Source organism: Haliaeetus albicilla, chromosome 3 (assembly GCF_947461875.1).
Source record: "Haliaeetus albicilla chromosome 3, bHalAlb1.1, whole genome shotgun sequence".
NCBI classification, from domain to species: domain Eukaryota; kingdom Metazoa; phylum Chordata; class Aves; order Accipitriformes; family Accipitridae; genus Haliaeetus; species Haliaeetus albicilla.
The window spans coordinates 33,763,170-33,776,293 of record NC_091485.1 but is presented as its reverse complement, the minus strand read 5'-3'; the positions used below and the strand labels follow the sequence as shown (position 1 = coordinate 33,776,293).

The window sequence follows — 13,124 nt, the reverse complement described above, 5'->3', positions numbered from 1 at the left end:
GAAACACTGGAAAGCTAAAGTCCATAGCCAGTCAAGGCAGAGGTCAGTTGCTCTTTTGTTCCCAAAGTCCCAGAACGAAACACTGAGCCTATAACAAGGTGCTGAAAATGTTAATGACATGAAAATGTCTACTGCTAATTACTAAAGTTACTAGACACTCACAGAATTTAATTAAGTCCAGGCAACTTGGGGTTGTAACTACCGATGTTAATATTAATATAAAATATGAAAATCAGGGGAACTTCAGAAGACTGAAAAAGTACTAATGTTAAGATACTATTCAAAAAGGGCAAGTAGGTAAAACTGCTTATTCTGTAGTTTGATGTGACACCTATACAACCCTTTTTCTTTATGATGCCAGCAGTTCAATTCAGTTCATACAGCTAAAAGGATTAAGAACACAGATATTCTCAGAAAGGTTCTGTGAAAATGGATCCAAACCAGTAAATTTTAATTGACTGGGATTACATATTTGAGGAAACAACATACATACTGCTTACTGAAGTTAATTTCTTCACTGTTAAATCAGGAACAACACAAAACTTTATGCACAAATCTGACTTTGTATGTACAATGTAAAAAATAAAGAAAAGCAAACCCTTAAACCAGTCTTCAAGGAAAGAATCCTCTTCCCAATTGGGAGCATTACAATTTTGACATATTTTTCTTTCTTTACTGTGTCCAAATAATTATGCAGGTATTGATCTCTATTATCTCCAACTTGCTTTTTTCAGTAGAAAAGAGTAATTTGTAATTAGTAGAGAATTTTATATGTTAGTTTCCATTTTGGTGTCCTTCACGTATTGCAGTATAAATACACTGAATGCAATCATTTTAGAAACACGTTTTAGAAAGACATCTAATTCTTAACTTCAGAATAGCCTACCACAATCTCCCTCCCTCTAAACAATTCCCTGTCTACACTGATTTGAATAATCTATACATGCTTTTAAAATGCATAGGGAACATAAATGATGCAATCAAACCAGCAGTCAGTGAGTTGCTGTATTGCAAAGCTCAAATGCAAATTCCAAAGCTGCAAAGCCCTGAAAGAGGATTCTACCAGCACCCACGCCTGATCTCATCAATGAATATAAAAAAGCTTCTAAGAATGAGTAATGAGTGCAAGTGCACTCAGAACAGTCAGGGTTGGGTTTTTTTTTAATGATTTAAACCCTAGTTTAAATTAGTCTGCTCCTACAGTATCTTTTAAATTAATGTAACTAGGTACTTAGGAATGTTTGACAGGTGTAGTCTCTTCTGGAGATGCAAAGAATCATCATTTCAGTTTACTTAGTTCATTGTTTCACTTTATTCCGTTAATTGAGGTCAATGACTAATTCTTTGAATTGAGACTCTGGGAGCTGGAAAAAAATGATGGTTTTGTTTCTATTCCCTTCAGGAATAACAATGAAACAAAAAAGCCTGAATGCTATAAGTTACTAGAACAAAGGACAAAAAGTGAATTCAATATGTTAATAGCTAATATTTTCCTTTAAAAATTCATCTTCATGTAAGCACAAAGTGGGTTTTATATATTTTGTTTAAGGCTCTTAGTAGACTATTTAAGTCTAATTAATGAAATATATTAAATTAAGAGTTTCTGCACCTTGAATTTCCAGTCTGTGTTGATAGAAAGCTTGGGGAGGAAAGGGGAATTTGTATGCTTATTTTAAAAGGCAATTAGTCCTTATTAACAAAATGTAAAAAACCCACAAACATCTAAATTAAATATAATCAGACTTTTCTAGCCTTTTAAAAAATAGACTGCACATCAAAATCTAAATATAGGAGTGGACATAGTCTAGAAGCATCTGAGTGTGTCTCAGTGGAGTACTTGATAAGGTACATTTCCAGGCTAGCTGCTGTGATGTTGGCTGGCTTGTGGCCTGGGATTTCAGCTGGAGATGCCCCAAATCCCTGTTCCTGGAACAATACTGCCATTTGCATCTGGCTTCCTGTACCGTTCCGGGGGTTATAGTGAGAGGCAGAGTTCACTGCCGGGGCTAAGGGAGGAGCTGAAACCTCACAGGCCTGGCACCCCTTGGTTTATTAATTCTGTCTTTAAGGTTACCGAACCAGGAAAGTGACTGATGCAAATCATGAAAGGTATGTTATCTGTGAACAGAAAGACCATTGGATATTTAGAATGTTATTTTGCAAATGGGGACAGTATATCCTGTGCCATAACTGTAAAAAGAAAAATAAATCATGTTTCTAGCAATGCAGGCCAAATTAATCCCTGGTATAACTTCTTCAACTGAAATATCTGCTTATGTAATTAATTTTATTGTTAGCAGGCATTAGACTTAACATTTAAAACCATGACTGTATGTATGAACAAGGAGGCCTGCATGGATGAACAAGGAGCTCCCGGGCAAACTCAAACACAAAGAGGATGCCTACAGAGGGTGGAAGCAAGGACAAGTAGCCTGGGAGGAATAGAGAGAGATTGTCCAAGCAGCCAGGAATCAGGTTAGGAAAGCTAAAGCCCTGATAGAATTAAATCTGGCCAGGGACATCAAGGACAACAAGAAAAGCTTCTATAGGTACGCCGGTGATAAAAGGGAGACCAGGGAAAATGTGGCCCCTCTCTGGAAGGAAACAGGAGACCTAGTTACCCGGGATATGGAGAAGGCTGAAGTACTCAATGACTTTTTTGCCTCAGTCTTCACTGGCAGGTACTTCAGCCTGCCCAAGTTGCAGAAGGCAAAGGCAGGGACTGGGAGAATGAAAAACTGCCTGTTGCAGGAGATCAGGTTTGAGACCATCTAAGGAACCTGAGGGTGCACAAGTCCATGGGACCTGAATGAGATGCATCTGTGGGTCCCGAGGGAACTGGTGGATGAAGTGGATAAGCCACTATCCATCATGTTTGAGAAGTTGTGACAGTCCAGGGAAGTTCCCACTGACTGGAAAAGGGGAAACATAACCCCCATTTTTAAAAAGGAAAAAAAACAGAAAGACCTGGGGAACTACAGGCCAGACAGTCTCGCCTCTGTGCCCGACAAGATCATGGAGCAGATCCTCCAGGAAACTATGCTAAGGCACATGGGAAATAAAGAGGTGATTGGTGACAGCCAACATGGTTTCACTAAGAGCAAATCGTACCTGACAAGTTTGGTAGCCTTCTACGATGGGGTTACAGCACCGGTGGATAAGGAAAGAGCAACTGACGTCATCTACCTGGACTTGTGCAAAGCATTTGATACTGTATGGCAAAACATCCTTGTCTCTAAACTGGAGAGACATGGATTTGATGGATGGACCACTCAGTGGATAAGAAATTGCCTGGATGATTACACTCAAAGAGTTGTAGTCAACAGCTCCATGTCTAGGTGGAGACCAGAGATGAGTGGCGTTCCTCAGGGGTTGGTATTGGGACCGGTGTGGTTTAACTTCTTTGTCGGCAACATGGACAGTGGAACTGAGTGCACCCTCAGCAAGTTTGCTAACAACACCAAGCTGTGTGGTGCAGTCGATACACTGGAGGGAAGGGATGCGATCCAGAGATACCTTGACAGGCTTGGGAGGTGGGCCCGTGCGAACCTCATGAAGTTCAACAAGGCCAAGTGCAAGGTCCTGCACATGGGTTGGGGCAATCCCAAGCACAAATACCGGCTGGGCAGAGAATGGATTGAGAGCAGTTCTGATGAGAAGGACTTGGGGGTGTTGGTTGACGAGAACTTCAACATGACCTAGCAATGTGCACTTGCAGCCCCGAAAGCCAATCGTATCCTGGGCTGCATCAAAACAAGTGTGACCAGCAGGTCAAGGGAGGTGAGTCTGCCCCTCTGTTCCGCTCTGGTGAGACCCCACCTAGAGTAATGCGTTCAGCTCTGCAGCCCACAACATAGGGAGGACATGGACCTGTTGGAGCGAGTCCAGAGGAGGGCCACAAAGTTGATCAGGGGGCTGGAGCACCTCTCCTATGAAGAAAGGCTGAGAGAGTTGGGGTTGTTCAGCCTGGAGAAGACAAGACTTCCAGTACCTAAAGGGGCCTACAAGAAAGCTGGAGATGGACTTTTTACAAGGGCGTGTAGTGATAGGACAAGGGGTAATGGCTTTAAACTGAAAGAGGGGAGATTTAGCTTAGACATAAGGAAGAAATTCTTTACTGTGAGGGTGGTGAGGCACTGGAACAGGTTGCCCAGAGAGGTTGTGGATGCCCCATCCCTGGAAGTGTTCAAGGCCAGGTTGGATGGGGCTTTGAGCAACCTGGTCTAGCGGAAGATGTCTCTGCCCATGGCAGGGGGGTTGGAACAAGATGATCTTTAAGGTCCCTTCCAACCCAAACCATTCTATGATTTTATGATTCTATGAGCATGACTTAAGTGCACTATAAAAAAAACAAAGCTGCTACACAGTAAAAAATGGGAACTCTATTCTCAGTAACATTAAATATTCAGTAATGCTAATACAGCAATACCTTTCTATATATGTAATATTACTGTTGTTCCATGTAGTCTTCAGTGTATTACTTGTTTGGCCTTGTTGCATTCAGTATCATCCATGTGTTGTGGAGAGGTGGTGGCATGGGAAGGTCTAGTTGCTACATTACACAAATGGTGTTTCTTAAATCAAAATGTGCAGCTGGGGATTGTTATAGGCTTATTCAGGCTGCCTATCTTCTCTTGAGAGCTTCTGTCCTTAACCACTTCTGAGGGTATGTCCATTGTGACTATTTTATCTGAGGTTTAAATGTCCTTTGAATGTTTCTGCCCAGGACCAAGAACTGATCTCATGACCTAGATGTTAAATTGAAGCTAACTATCCCCTTCCTGCAAGGACCTCTGGCAATAAACAAGAAAAATCACTTGTGAATTCAAAACCTGTGTAGTCAGAATTACTGAAACATATTGGGAAGCCACACAATGTTAAAATCACTGGTTAGGAATGATCCATAAAGAGGTCAGAGGGAGTGGCATGCTTTCAAAAATGGCATCAGCTGCTCCTGAGTCATTGACCATTCAAAAACAAATTACTGAGAGCTTATGGACCAGTCAATGCTCTGGAAAAGAAGCAAGAGATGAGATAGTACTTGGTGTTTGCTATGGACTGTCAGGGTACATGAAAGAATAATCGAAGTTCCTGAAATATCTCTCCCTAACATGCAGGAGAACTTTTGTTGGAGACTGGTGTTTACTTTGTATATTCCAGTTCAGAACAGTAATATATACTTTGTGCTTTAAAAAATTACTATTTTTTAAAGTGATTAAGTTGTTTAGTTGTAGGAAAACTTAAACTGAAAATGAATACTTGTTCAAGATTACTTTACAAGATGCCACAAAGCCTCAATGGAGAAGGAAGGAACTTGGGTTTAAAACGTAGCCAGGCTTAGCAGGGAACTGAATGCAACTGTTTCCAATATCAAAACAAAAACAAACCAACAAAAAAAAAAGACAAAAATGAAGGGAAGTTGATGAAGATAGCAACTGTAAGGGAAGCAGAAGTACATGGGGAGAATTTATGGCAAGTAGAGCTAAAGAAAATAGGAAGATGTGTTTTTTCAAGTACATTTGGAACTAAATAAATACTGACAGTATTGGTGCATTACTGCCATGGCAGATTACAATTGTACAGAAAGATTGATATGCTCCTTCTCTGTTTGATACTGAAATAATTTTTCTGATCCAGTGTTATCAGTTTAAGAGGGGTGCTTGATTTATAAGAGTATTACAGATGAACTATGGGAATAAACTCTTAAGAGCAGAACTTAAGAGGCTTAGTTTATTTGGTGCCATGGAGAAAACTAAGAGGTGTTAAGGAACCACATGTGAACAGACATCTCCAGAGAGAAACATATAACAAATTAAATGGCTGACAGTGAAACTGCCCAGTTGAGGTAATAGTATGATGCTCATTAACCACTGTAATCCTTGAAAGTTTAGACTCACACTCGATGTTTTTCCTAAAACACATTGTAAATCAAACAGGAGTTTTCACAGTCTTGACCCATTTGTTTTCGGAAGAAAGTGGAGTGCTCAGACTAACTCCCATCTCCTAATTTTCTTTTGGAATTGAATGAACTCAATAACTTGTTTTGGTTTTTTTTCTCTAAATCATTCTGTCTTAAAAAGCATTCTTGACTTAGAGAAATCCACCACCCCTATAGTTTGTAGTAGCTGATCAATCATGATTCCAATTTTTTTATATATATAATTTCGGTTTACAATTGGAATATTTAATTATAAATCACATTTACAGTACCAGTTTAATATACAACATCTATTGAGAAGTGTATATTCAAATTAAAGAAGCAGAGTCATTGCATAAGCTAAAAGGGGTCATGAATGCAACAGCTAAGGCAGAATGGACTACCATATTCAGGCGTTAGGTTGGATGTAATTTGACAATAATTTTGGGAATGAATACTCATAATAGATAAATCAATTTTGAGACTGACTATAAGTAGTAGATGGTAATCTCTAACAGAAATAGGTTTACCTGTTTATTCCATATTGGGTTCTGTATCTACACTGTGTTTTAACTTTGCATATAAATCTACTTGCAGTCACGGCAGCTGTCACAGCTCTGGAAGCACTAACAGGTTCAGTGACCCCTCCTGCCCCTCTGAGGGGCCTGGCTGCCCCAGCTCGAGGCCAGCTCCAACAGACTGTGGCTGTGGGGCCGAGTCAGGCTGCTGTTGGAGCGCTGTGTGGGGGCTGCTTCCCCTTTGCTCAGGAGCTGCATTCAAGCTTCAGCCCTTGGCCTTGGCCCCTTCTTGAGCTAGGTTGTAGCTGTGACTCCACTGATCCTGCTGCACTGTACTGGCTCTACCCCAGACCAGCCTTCTCACCACGGACTTGTCCGCCAGTCACTGAACTCGTGGCTGAACCAGGTTTTTGTCACCAGACCCCACTCCGGTACTGTGGGATTGTGCCCCTTGTCCATGATGGTGCCCCTTGCTGCCTTGCTGCCAGCCTTGGCTCTCAGCTTGCTGAGCAGCCAATTCTTTTTGCTCCCTGACTACAGCTGCATAAACATGTAGTTTAAGAGAGACACATTCTTTTGTATACCAAATTTAGCACCCAAAATTAAAAGCACACAGTGAAAAACTCCTTCAACCTTCTTGTCTAGTTTACAGAATGTGCAAAAAAATATACAGGTGAATCCTGAACCGTATGTTGAAAGAATAATAACCTACACTTGGTACAGCACTTTGAAAATGTGAAGAATTATCAGCAGCCCTGATTTAATGCTTTCTTTTCATATATCCTGGAGCAAAATAATTTTCATAAAATACTGCTTTTCTTCAGGATAGAAGTGCTAGATACAATGTTAAGTTTTTATTCAGACAGGCTCATGAAAAAACCCTGTAATTAGTTGCTTGGCATGAAGTGGCTCTGGATCATTTTGAGAGGAAGCAACATAATGAAATGTTACAAGAACAAGCCAGACCAACCTGCTCTGCTAGCAGCACTTTGCTTACTCCCCAGTTCCTGCTTCAGTCCTGCCTGAGCTCCCTCTCAAATCAAGTTGTCCCACACATGCTGTAAAAAACCGAACGGTGCTTAAGTGCCTGGAGCCTCATTTTATGCAAGTGCTGAGAGCTTGAGTGGCAAAGGTGCTTTGCCAGAAAAACAGAAAACTGTTGGTGCTGCAGTTTCAGTGTTAGAATAGTTGCTGTTGCTTCTCTCATTGATCTCTCAGATCCTCAAACCGCAAGAGGCCACTCTCAGTAGTATCTCCTCAAGACAAGTTTAATGAGGCTTACTGGTGCTTCAGGCTTACTAAACCTCAAAGTCGTTTGTCACCTCTGGCTTACCTCCCTGTTTAGAGCATGTATGACACTTGTTTTGTGAAGTTTCTAGCTGGATGTCATTCCCTTCACCCTAAAGATTAGTCCTTCATCACATTCAAAGAATTTATGAAGACGACAACCATTTTAAGAGATGCAAAAAGCAGAAGTTGACACCTATAGAACTAAAACACCACTTAACTTTGATAATATCAATCAATGTTATATTACACAAAGCTGACTTGAATTGCTTTGTTAGAAACTCGTATTTCCCATTACATTATGTCTGTTAATGTGGCTACCGGTGTCTTCTCAGCTCCATTCACTGTTGCAGTCTGAAGTGCTAAAGATGTCTTTCAGAACGTAATTCAGACAGGTCTCCCAACAAGCTGCAAAATTGGAGAGCGCTTGTTTATCAGGTGCCACAAGGTGGCAACTGGGGGTAGCGAGGCCATGTTTACTTTCAAAAGCCCACGGCAGTGGCATTGTCCAAGAACAAATACCTGTCTGGACAGGCTGTGACCATTCAACATTGTCTTTAACATGACAGACAGGCAGCAAGCTCTTCAACGTGGCAGAAGTAGCTACTAAAGAGTTTACTGTGAAATCTGTAAGCCTGGTCCAGCTTGTGAGAAGTGGTAGACTTACAAGCTGATGAACTAGAAGTAAAAAATAGAATTAGGTGAAGGGCTGTACATATGAGATTTAAACAGACCTAAGAGGTAACTTTAGGCAAGAAACAGAAAATGCTTTACATAATGAACCTAGCTATTTTACTGAATGCATCTGTCCTGCAGGCTGAAAATGAGATGCTTGTGCTCTCTTTTGCATTCCTCTTCTGACGTGCTTGCTTCACACTCTGGCCACAACATTGTGCTTTGAAATTCTTATATTCCATGACCTGCTGCCTATAGTATATGTTATGGAAGAAGGAGAGGTCACGGTGAGGCAGCAGAGAAGGTATGACCCAGCCGTATGCTGTGCTCAAAGGATCTTTGCTGGAGGACGTCCGAAACTCCAGCGTCGTGTACCCCACCTGCAGTTCTAAGTGAAACAATCCGCCCTTCTCTGATTTATGTGGCTACGTCCACATCTCAAAGAAAAGTTCAGCAGGCTAAGCCTCTGAAGAAACCTATAATAAAAGAGAAACCTGAAAGTGACGTGTGCAAGATTCCCTTTCGTTTTCTCGGGACAAGAAGACGAGGCCGGTTCCTACCCTACAGCTGACGGTCTGCTTTGTGTCGAAAGCTCTGGGAGCCCCCAGAGGGGCCCATCCTTCCCCGCGGCCCTTGCAGGCAGGCAGGCAGCGAGAGCAGCCCGGCCCGGCCAGTGAGTACACCCGCAGCCGCCCTCTCTAGACGGGGGAGGGATGAATTTAACGTTCGTTAAACGCGGAGGAGGGCCGCTGCCCGCCTCGTTACCCGTGCCGGGGTGAGGCCTAGGCGGCCCGTGCGTCCGTCTCCCCCCCCCCCGCCGGGGAGGCCTCGGAACGGGCATCGCCAGGGGCCGGGCCGGTTAACGGCCGCCGGTCACGGGCGCCCCGCGCTTCAACGCTCTCCGGGGTCTCCCGGGGTGAGCGCGACGGCGCGACTTCCGCCTCCCCGGGCCCGCGCGCTGCCGCCGCCGCCGCTTCCGCCGCGCGGTTCCTCCTCCGGGCCGCCCTCTCCCGGCATGCGCTCGCGCCGGAAGCGGCTGACGACAATAACAAACATCGGCGGCGGCGGCGGCGGCTGCGCCAGGACTCCCCGTCCCCGCGCTCCCCGGCCCGGCCTGCCCTGCCCTGCTGGCCCCGCGCCGCCTTCCCCGCCCGCCAGTCCGCCACCTCTCCCTGCTGGGGCGCGGTGACCGCCGAGGAGGTGCGTGCCCCCGCGAAGCCGCCGGGCCCGGCCGCGCGGGGCGGGGGGGACGCGCCGCTGCCGCCGCCGCAGGATGCGCGGCGCTGCCCAGGGACCTTCGGGTGAGTGCCGCCGGGGAAGGCGCGGGCCGCCGCCCCGCTTCTCGTCTCGGCTGCTCCCAACCGGGGGGAGGGCGGGGGGCCCCGTTACCGGGAGGGTGGGTGGGCGGCCTCGGGAAGAAGGGGCGGCGGTCCCGGCTCTGGACGCGGGGCTGCAGCCGTGGGGCGGGCCTCGAGGAGCTGGGAGGCGGGGGTGGGGAGGACCGGGATCCCGCGGCTGGCTCCGGTCCCGGGGTGGCGGGGTGACCCCCGCGCGGCCGGCGGGGGAGGGAGGGGGGGGGCGGCGGCGGCGGCTCCCGGCCGGCAGCGGGGGAGCGGCGGTGGCGGGGCAGGGCCGGGGGGCTCCCTCCTCCCTCCCTCCCTCCCTGCCCGGGGCTCCGCTGCCGGGGCGAGGGATCGGCGGTGAAGTTACTACGAGGAATGACTCAGCCCGGCTGCGCCTCCGTGCTCGCGGTCGGCAGCGGTCGGCGGAGCGCCGTGCAGAAGCGTTGTGTTTACAAACGTTGTGCTGCCTTTCCCTCGGTTGTTTACTTCTTTCCGCTCCCGAGGAAGCGTACCTCGTGTGCCGAGCTTTCCTGTCGGTTCCTCGTTATTGCTTTCTAGTAGACTTTTCAGGCTGTTTTGTGGATCCGTGCTGGCATTTCTTTCTCAGTACCCCGAAAGTTCTGGCTGACACTGATCCTGAGGTAGAAATGCAATATGAATGCTGGGAAAATTGTAACACCCGTGTTTCTTTCTTAACTTCATCTAGAGATGGAAAAAAAACCAAAACCATGTCTGAACCCGAGATACTCGGAACCAACCCATAAGCGTTACTTTAGTTCTCTTACAGTCTCTCCAGCAGCATCTTTTCTGTGTTATTTGTTTTTTTTTGTCTGAAGTAATTAAGTGGTATGTTCTGGCCATGAGCCATTCGTTCCCCATGGTTCGTATTTAAAGCTTTCACCTTTATTTCTTTATGGGAGCGAATGAGGAGGTTGGTTATTTTCTTGTGCCGCTCATATAAACGTGCCTTAGAAGTAGCTCGTGCCATTGGCTTTATGGAAAAACTTACGCTTCTGAAGGTGTTTGGTTGACTGCGTGGTAAAGGATACTTCAGTGGTGCTGGAGAAGTAATGAGCGTGGAAAAACATGCTGCTTACAGTTGAAGTTCATACAGCTGGGAAGTACTGTGAGGAATACTAGGCACTGTAGATACTTAATAATAATAAACTTGTGTGCTATTATGGTACATTTAAGTTGTGAACTGTAAGAAGGTTTAATATCTAGTACCTTGGGAAGTTTTTAGAAGATGAAGCACGTGAAGAAAGGACTTTGCTATTATCTAGTGTTCTAATGTAAACTTCAGTGCCAAGAAGCAATATTAACAAGAAAGAAATTAGGTGTTCAAACATTGTTAAGTTTAGTTTAAACGAAAGTGTGCAGAGGATATATTTGTACTTATTCTAAATGCTGTATGGAATTCAAAATGGTTTTATTATGTTGGGAGTAGTAAAGAAAACATCTTACTGAAGAATGTGAGGTGACGCACTTCAGCTGTGCCAGTTATAGAACTGGAAATACAAATGGGATCTTTTGGGATGACAGATTAGTGTAAGATAGACCTAATATTACTTTGGAAGTATATTATTGTTGTATACTTTGTACAAGTAGCTGGTTGTTTTTGTAGATTTAGAAAAAAAAAAGCAAACCTATCTTATGCTGTATTGTGTTGATCTAGCCTTGTGCTCAGCACAGATTTGGGTTAGTAGCCTCTGAGACCATATTCGAGGGGCTGGCTCTCTCCCCATGTCATGTTACCATATTTATAATTAGAAGTGTATGCAGCAGACTTGCACTCTGACTGGAGAAGAGGGCAAGGGTTATTTTGAGGTCTTTTGTGGCGTCTGTTTAAAACATTGTCCCTGCATGTTGTCCGAACACAGCTAAGGTTACACAGTCTTGCGAAAAATTAAGGCGAAGAAAATAATTTATAAACTATTAGTACATTTCTTAGAATTTCTGTTATTCTGGTTAAGTAAGGGGTGAGCGTATGTGTGGGGGTAGGAATAGCACATGTCGATTTGTTCCTTTTGATAAGAGAGTAGCAGTTACAGTAGGATCGTTGGAGAGAATTTTTCTGTATGTTATCCCGTAGGGTAGCTTGTTACCAATGTGTTCATAAGTCTTTATTTGGTTTTAAGCCAGCAGTTAGTTTCTGTGGAAGGCTGGCTCAGAGTGGTGTGAGGATCTTGAGACTTCTATTGCACAGATTGAGTTCATTCGCATATTGTGGTAAAGTGAAGCAAGTTAAAATGAAAAACTATAGCGTGCGTAACCGGCCGTCACACGAGCTACTTCAGAGTCACTTTGGACAGTGTCCAAGAAGTCATGGTGTCTGCTTCTACATGTGCGTATTGCTCAAGAAAGTTGTGCTCCTGATTTTGGTCCACAGCTCAATGACGTTATGTAAGGAGTTTCTGAACAGGAAATAAAGACATTTTTAACACCTTAATACTTTAAAGAACCCTGCTAATGGTTGGCATTCTGATGCAAAGTTGATAGTCAGTATCATTGAGTAGCAAACACTTGGTTACAAGATGCCAACTTATATAATAATATTGTATTATACTGCAGGGTCTGATGGAATGCACTGATTCCAAGGGGGCAAAAAAAGTATCAGTAATATGTAAATTACTAATCTAATTGCTAGAATTACAAAGTGTCTATTTTGTAGCTGATTTGTTGGAGTAATGATTTCAGTGTACCAGTTGAAAGATCCTTACATGAATTCTTTGTTGTAAAAGCCTACAGCATGATTAATGGTGATAGAGAAATTGCTAACAATGATTTTTTGTGAGCTAATTAGCGTTCTGTGGTTATTGTGAAAGTCACTTTTCTATTTATGAGTTAATTCATATTGCAGATCGACTTCTAATTTAGTTTTGAGTTCAGTTGAAAGAGAAGTTGCAACACATCATAGCCATGTATCAGCTCTTTCTATCCCCGTTTGTAAGCAGGGTTGGAAGTGGATATACTTTGATTATGTGTTTTCTAATGGGATTTGAGCATAACTAAATTGTTAATAATGCATAAATAATATCTAAGTCTCAGTTGTTGGCATTTGTCAATAGAAATATCAAAATAAATTTATTGATACAAAACTTTCATTCAGAGATTCAGATGGGGCTGGCTACTGTTGGCTTGTCAGGAGAACCACCTGGGATGTCAGGGCAATTCTTGCTTGTCTTCTGTCCACCTCCAGGTGTGTGTTTTTCCTTTTGTTGTTCATGTTTGCAGTCCATGATTCCAGTAGGTTTCTGGGCTTGAACTACCAGCTCAAGCAACTACCAGCTCAGCGTAGCTTTTTACATGCCTCTAAGATGTTGACAGTTTCTTTTGGGAACAGATTTCACAGTTGGGCCTGCTGTCTTTATCGCATCAAGGTGA

General features: G+C 44.0%; 1 protein-coding gene and 1 long non-coding RNA gene across 5 annotated transcripts in view; one reads left to right on the top strand and one right to left on the bottom strand.

Moving 5' to 3' along the window:
* Positions 1–5,703: 5,703 nt before the first annotated feature.
* Positions 5,704–9,398, bottom strand: LOC138684751 (uncharacterized). Its single transcript, XR_011324011.1, has 2 exons — positions 8,958–9,398; positions 5,704–8,873 (listed from the first exon to the last, which is right to left on the bottom strand). It is a non-coding gene; the product is annotated as an uncharacterized lncRNA (long non-coding RNA).
* Positions 9,399–9,424: 26 nt separating this feature from the next.
* RB1CC1 (RB1 inducible coiled-coil 1) overlaps positions 9,425–13,124 on the top strand; it is an 82,190-nt gene continuing 78,490 nt past the window's right edge. For 3 of the 4 annotated variants that reach the window (XM_069779331.1, XM_069779328.1, XM_069779329.1), the window contains exon 1: positions 9,425–9,698. The gene's annotated coding sequence lies outside the window, so the exon portion shown is untranslated. The remainder of the gene's footprint in view (positions 9,699–13,124) is intronic. The other variant, XM_069779330.1, reaches the window with a different exon arrangement.